Genomic DNA, 7,136 nt, shown 5'->3' with positions numbered 1-7,136 from the left:
TCCCTACAAAGGACACGAACTCATCATTTTTTATGGCTGCATAGTATTCCATGGTGTATATGTGCCACATTTTCTTAATCCAGTCTATCGTTGTTGGACATTTGGGTTGGTTCCAACTCTTTGCTATTGGTATGCACTAATTTCATAAAACAACTCTATGAAGTGTTTTGTCATAAGGTATCGTGAAGATTGCAAAGTACTCTCCAAGTGTAAAGGATTGTTATTATTGCAGAGTTTTTTTCTCTTGTAATAACTGAACAGACCTTAAGGTACTCAGTTGTTTCTCATAATTCCTTTAATTACCAGGTGTCCTTGAATGCTTATCATGGAATGTGAGGTACTATAATTAACATTTTGGTTTTGGAATATCCACTCCACCTGTTATACTAGTGTTCATGTGGGAATTTTATCAGGTATATTTGGGGAAAGTACATCCAGTTTTCCTGTTTGGACATTGTTAATAAATCTGAGGTGGATTTTTCCCATACTCCTCATGCTAACTTTGTAATATACTTTAGGTTTTAAAAAATGTATCTTAGTGTTTTTTTTGTTGTTGTTAAAATAGCTTTCTTTTATTAGGGAACTTTTGAGAAGTTAAAAATTCTGCTTCTGAATTGTATTTGAATAGTATGGGCTTACAACAAAAACCAGATAATTCCTGCTTCTATTCTTTTTGAATATTTTTCCCCTCAAGTACTTGATTTGAATACACTTCCTTTTTGAGTGAAATTTGTTAATTAGAATTAATAAAGCTTCTTTACTAGAGTAAGATTAGTTTGTGTGTCTTCAAAATATAATGCTCTTTTTTTCTAAAAAAAAAAAAACTCTTAGGATCTGAAAGCATTAGTTTAAATCACTATATTACGTATAAGAAAAACCGTAATAAAGGCTTTTTTCCTGGACGAAAGATCTGGTTGAGATTTGCAACTTTACAGTAAACACCTACGTCTCGTGTGGGTTGGTAGTGGGATTAATTTTATGTTCATTGATACCAGCAATTTGAAAGAACATCTGTGTCCTTTGGGTTCATGTTAAATTTTTTTTTTTTTTTTTTTACTGTTTTAAACTGTGGGCAGATTTGCATAGTAAAGGATTTTACACTCCGATCATGGTAGATTACAGTTTAGCTCTTTCCAGATTTTATTTTGGTTAACTCAGAAAATGCATAATGCTATTTTTTTTTTTTTTTGAGACGGAGTCTTGCCCTGTGCCCCAGGCTGGAGTGCAGTGGCGCGATCTTGGCTCACTGCAAGCTCCGCCTCCCGGGTTCACGCCATTCTCCTGCCTCAGCCTCCCGAGTAGCTGGGACTACAGGCGCCCGCCAACACACCCGGCTAATTTTTTGTATTTTTAGTAGAGACGGAGTTTCACCGTGTTAGCCAGGATGGTCTCGATCTCCTGACCTCGTGATCCGCCCGCCTCGGCCTCCCAAAGTGCTGGGATTACAGGCTTGAGCCACCGCGCCCGGCCCATAATGCTATTTTAGGGAGCCAGAAATCATATAGGTTACATTAAAGAGAAATGATTCTGGTATATATAATGTAGTATATAACCAAACCATTGTTCAGGTCTTTAGAAGAAACATTGGAAGAAATAAAATATCATTAGAAAAGTTTTATACTACAGTTTGCAAAATCTTATTTCCCTCGAAGTATGACTTCAGGCAATATTAATTATATCACATAAATTTATAAGAAGCTGGAAATGCAAGACTTACATCTGAGTTTTTCACCTTTAATTAAAAATGTTCTCGGCTGGGTGCGGTGGCTCACGCCTGTAATCCCAGCACTTTGGGAGGCCGAGGTGGGTGGATCACGAGGTCAGGAGATCGAGACCATCCTGGCGAACATGGTGAAACCCCGTCTCTATTAAAAATACAAAAGAAATTAGCCGGGTGTGGTGGCGGGTGCCTGTAGTCCCAGCTATTCGGGAGGGTGAGGCAGGAGAATGGCGTGAACTAGGGAGGTGGATCTTGCAGTGAGCCGAGATCGTGCCACTGCACTCCAGCCAGGGCGACAGAGCGAGACTTCGTCTCAAAAAAAAAAAAAAAAAAAAAAAGTTCTTTGTTCACCTTTTTGTTTTGCAGGAAGAGAGGCTTTTGACCTAACTCTCCTTTTTATTTAATAGTTATACTTCTGAATATTTTTTGTAGAGACAGGGTCTTGCTGTGTTCCCAGAGCTAGTCTTGAACTCCTGGGCTCAAGTGATCCTCCTGTCTCAGCCTCCCAAAATGCTGGGATTACAAGTGTGAGCCACCATGCTGGACCTCCAACTCTCTTTTACTTAAAAAAAAAAAAAATCCGGTTTAAAAGTTGTTCTTTTTTTGTTTTTTTCGTTTTATAGAGACAGGATCTTGCTGTGTTGTTCGGGTTGGTCTTGAACTCCTGGCTTCCCAAAGTGCGGGCATTACATACAGGTTCATGCCACCACACCCAGCCAAATGTTATTCTTGAAGAGAAGCAAGTTCAGAATATTTCTGAACTTTTTAATACAAGCAAGAATTCATAAAATAAGTTTTCTTCATTATTAAGAAGTCGCACATGACAATTTATGGTTACAAATTTCAAGACTGCATTTTTCCAGTTAGAAACATTTAAAAATTTGATTGATAAAGGAATATTGTTAAAAAGTTCTCTTGTTGGCCGGTGCCGTGGCTCACACCTTTAATCCCAGCACTTTGGGAAGCTGAGGCAGGTGGATCACCTGAGACCAGGAGACCAGCCTGGCCAACAAGACGAAACCCCATCTCTTCTAAAAATACAAAAATTAGCCGGGTGTGGTGCTGCGCGTGGCTGACATCACTTACAGAGTTTGTTTTGTCAGGGTTTCAAATGAGTGGTTGATGACTGCATAACTTAATGTACATCATGAAATTCTTCACAATAAGTACATGTCGATGCCTATAGCTAATAGGTACAATAGTATTTGCCTGTGTTTGATGGGTTTTTCACAATCGGTTTGTACTTAGATTATTGTATTTGCATTTTTATTGGACACACAGAAGATTAAAGACTTGTCAGTATCATCAGAGGATTAGAACTTTCCAAAGTTTTAGATCATCTAGTTCAATTTCCTCTTTTTACAAAGGAGAAACCTAGAGCTTTGAGAGGTTAACTGTCATGCTCATAGTGTCACAGCAGAGATAGCCTGTAATCCACATCTAACTCAAGAGTTCTTGCATTTTCCTTCCTAATACCATGGGAGGAAAAACAAAAAAAGGCCATCTTACCTCCAGTCTTGATAACTTACTGTATAAACTTTTTTACATGCCAAAAGTGCATTTATACAAAAAATATATATATATGGAAAAGGGAAATTATCACATATACAGGACATTTACAAAGTGGGAGTGCAGGACTGTAGATTCTACTGCATGTAGCTGATGCTTTTCTTTTCTTTTCTTTTTTTTTTTTTTTGAGATGGAGTTTGCTTTTGTTGCCCAGGCTGGAGTGCAATGGTGTGATTTCAGCTCACTGCAACCTCCGCCTCTTGGGTTCCAGCGATTCTCCTGCCTCAGCCTCCCGAGTAGCTGGGATTACAGGCATGCGCCACCACACTTGGCTAATTTTGTATTTTTAGTAGAGACAGGGTTTCTCCATGTTGGTTAGGCTGGTCTCGAACTCCCGACCTCAGGTGATCCACCTGCCTTGGCCTCCCAAAGTGCTGGGATTATAGGCGTGAGCCACCGTACCCGGCCATGCTGCTGCTTTTCATCTGTTTTTTTCTTCTTTCTCACTGTCAACACTTTTGGCCATTATTTCTGATTTGGGTAGTAGCTGATTGGTCTCTCACTATAGTCCAAGATCCAAATTGCTGCTAGTGTCATTTTCCTATAAAATCAATCATGTCATATCTCTTTTTGGAAAACTATACGTTTGCTATGGCTTATACTATCAGATCCAATCTCATCTCTTTCTCTCCTCTCCTTGCATGAATCATACTTGAGACTTAAATCAGATCCAATCTTAATTCCTTAGTTTGTCATGTAAAGACATTTGCATTCAGACCCTGAAGTCTGTAGTCTTTATACCTGCCACCATTTCTTTTTTCCAGTTGCATTTAAGCTATATACTTCTGTAGCATTGAACTCATATTTTCTGGTACTTAAGTCCTTTCATGTCTCATTTTCTGTGTTCTACGTTCACTCTAGAATGGTGTTGCTGTGCCATTCTTCCCTCCCCCTTTTCCCTTAACCCTTACAAACCTGTCAAACTGCTCATACTTCAATACCCAACTCAAATAGCTTTTCCTCCTTGAAGCCTTCTCTTAATCACTTGGTGTACTCCTCAGCTGTGTTTCTACTCCTTTGTTCTTACATATGTAAAGTCACTGTAAGTGATACTAATATGCCTCATAAATTACTAGCTGCAAAAGGATTATCATTCTATGTCCAGTGCCTTGTACAGAGTTGGTCACATAATACACAAAATTATATTCAATTAAAAATGCCTTTAATTGGTAAAGATGCTCCACTGATTTTAAAAGCAGACCAAATTCCTTTAAAAACACAAGTTTATTAAAAAACAATGTTTTCAGTAATTGCTTTGAAAGCCTGAAATACAGTAATGTTACATGAAATAGGTGGTTAGATGTAAATATTTCTAATGTATTTTTTCTAAGAAAGGTACTGCTTTTCCAAACAGTTGATAAATTTCTTTTTTCATTTTTTTCTCTTAAGACTGTCTCACTCTGTCACCAAGGCTGGAGTGCTGTCGTGCAGTCCTAGCTGACTGCAGCCTTGAACTCCTGGGCTCAAGTGATCCTCCTGCCTCAGCCTCCTGAGTAGCTAGGACCACAGATGCATGTGCTGGCTAATTTTTGTTGTTGTTTTGTAGAGATGAGGTCTCACTGTGTTCACAGTGTTGCCCAGGCTGGTCTCGAACTCCTGGGCTCCAGTGATCCTTCTGCTTCAGCCTCCCAAAGTGCTGGGATTACAGACATGAGTCACTGTGCCCGGCCCATTTCTTTTTTTTTTTTTTTTTTGAGACGGAGTCTCGCCGTCTCCCAAGCTGGAGTGCAGCAGCGCGATCTCAGCTCACTGCAAGCTGCGCTTCCTTGGTTCATGCCATTCTCCTGCCTCAACCTCCTGAGTAGCTGGGACTACAGGCGCCCACCACCATGCCTGGCTAATTTTTTTTTTTTTTTTGTATTTTTAGTAGAGATGGGGTTTCACCGTGTTAGCCAGGATGGTCTAGATCTCCTGACCTCGTGATCTGCCCGCCTCGGCCTCCCAAAGTGCTGGGATTACAGGCGTGAGCCACCACGCCCAGCCCCATTTCTTTGAACAGATGCTAGATATTGCTAAGGAAAATAGGCATATTTTTGAGAAATAAATATTTTCTCTTAGGCCAGCTCTTTTAGAATTGCTAGACTAGTAATCTGTCTTCTGTGCTTTTACTAGCTATTTTATAGAGATGCTTAGAAAATACCAATATTTAAATACATTTTAGGACATCTTTTGGTTTTATGGGTTTATGGTAAAAAATTAAGTATCTTTAACACTTAGTAAATGAAGTAGACATCTGTTTATGTTTAACTGGTTTGTCATTTTTGCAATGCAAGCCTTCAAGAACTTTTTGAGGCCTAAGGGAAATTAATGTTTTCTTTTTCAATGAAATTTGATAATCTAGAGCAGTGATCAGCAAACTTTTTCTGGCAGATACTAAATATTTTGGGCCTTTTGGGCTATACTGTCTCTGTTACAATTACTTTATTGTAGTGCCAAAGCATCCACAGATAATATGTAAACCAATATGGATAAGGATGGCTGTGTTCCAGTAGAGCTTTATTTATACAAATAAGCGGTTGGCTGAATTTAGTCTGCAGGCTATAGTTTGCTGACTCCTGGTGTAGAGCAGTGATGTCCAACAGAACTTTCTGCAGTGATCTGAAAATGTTTTGCATCTGTGCTGTCCAGTATGCTAGCCACAAGCCACACATACGTATCGATTACTGGAATGTAGTTAGTGTGATTGAGAAACTAATTAGTAGCTATCACATTGGACTGTGTAGGTTTAGAGTCTTTGGATGAGTGGCTTAGCAACAAATAATTCTCTGATCCATCAAGTGACCTTTCAAAAAAAATGTTTAAATCAGGGTGTGGATAAATAGGAAAACTGTTATGTCTTCTTTCAAGTTACAGGAGAAATATTAAGGCTGAAAAACTTGATAAAGCAAAGCAATGCTTGTAGGACTATCAATGTATGAATGGAATCAAGGATATTTAACTACTTTTTCAAGGAAGTATTTTATGGCCGGATGAGGTGGGAGGATTGCTGGAGCCCAAGAGTTTGAGGCTATAGTGAGCTATGATGATGCCACTGCACTTCAGCATGGGCAACAGAACGAGACTCTCTTAAAAAAAAAAAGATATTATAAAAAAAAGTTTGTAAATAGTATATGTGCATAAAAATATACAATGTGGCTGGGCACGGTGGCTTATGCCTATAATCCCAGCTCTTTGGGGAGGCCGAGGTGGGCAGATCACTTGAGGCAAGGAGATCAAGGCCAGCCTTGCCAACAGCGAAAACTCCGTCTCTACTAAAAATACAAAAAATTAGCCGGGCGTGGTAGTACAAACCTGTAATTCCAGCTTCAGCTTCTTGGGAGGCTAAGACACAATAATTGCTTGAACCTGGGAGGTGGAAGCTGCAGTGAGCTAATATTGCGCCACTGCACTCCAGCCTGGGTGACAGAGTGAGACTCTGTTTCAATAAAACAAAAATAACAAAAAACCACCAGTGTAACATAAGTCATCCCTTTCCCAGCCATTCTTTCCCTTTTTTAGGGGCAATCATTCTTGGTTGTCCTTTAAGAGGATTTTCTTTTGGGGTATGTGCATGTGTGTTAACTTAAAGATGTCATTAAATATGACATGGTAGTGTGCTGCACACTTCTCTATTTTTAGATCATAGCTCACTGCAGCTTTGGCTGCCTGGGCTCAAGCAATTCTGTCTCTTGGGCTCAAGCGATTGTTTCACCTCAGCCTCCTGAGTAACTGGGACTACAGATGTGGGCCATGCCCAGCTGTTTTTTGTTTTGTTTTGTTTTGTTTTTTTAAATTATTTGTAGAGATGAGGTCTTGCGATGTCTCTCAGTCTGGTCTTGAACTCCTGGCCTCGAGTAATCCTCCTACC

The 7,136-nt window shown here is 39.5% G+C and overlaps 1 protein-coding gene across 5 annotated transcripts in view; it reads left to right on the top strand.

Moving 5' to 3' along the window:
- CDK19 (cyclin dependent kinase 19) overlaps nucleotides 1-7,136 on the top strand; it is a 205,825-nt gene that overhangs the window by 1,873 nt on the left and 196,816 nt on the right. The window lies entirely within an intron of this gene.

The sequence above is a fragment of the Hylobates moloch genome, unplaced genomic scaffold (assembly GCF_009828535.3).
Source record: "Hylobates moloch isolate HMO894 unplaced genomic scaffold, HMol_V3 SCAFFOLD_2, whole genome shotgun sequence".
Lineage (NCBI taxonomy): Eukaryota > Metazoa > Chordata > Mammalia > Primates > Hylobatidae > Hylobates > Hylobates moloch.
This window is presented reverse-complemented; position numbering and strand designations above follow the sequence as displayed.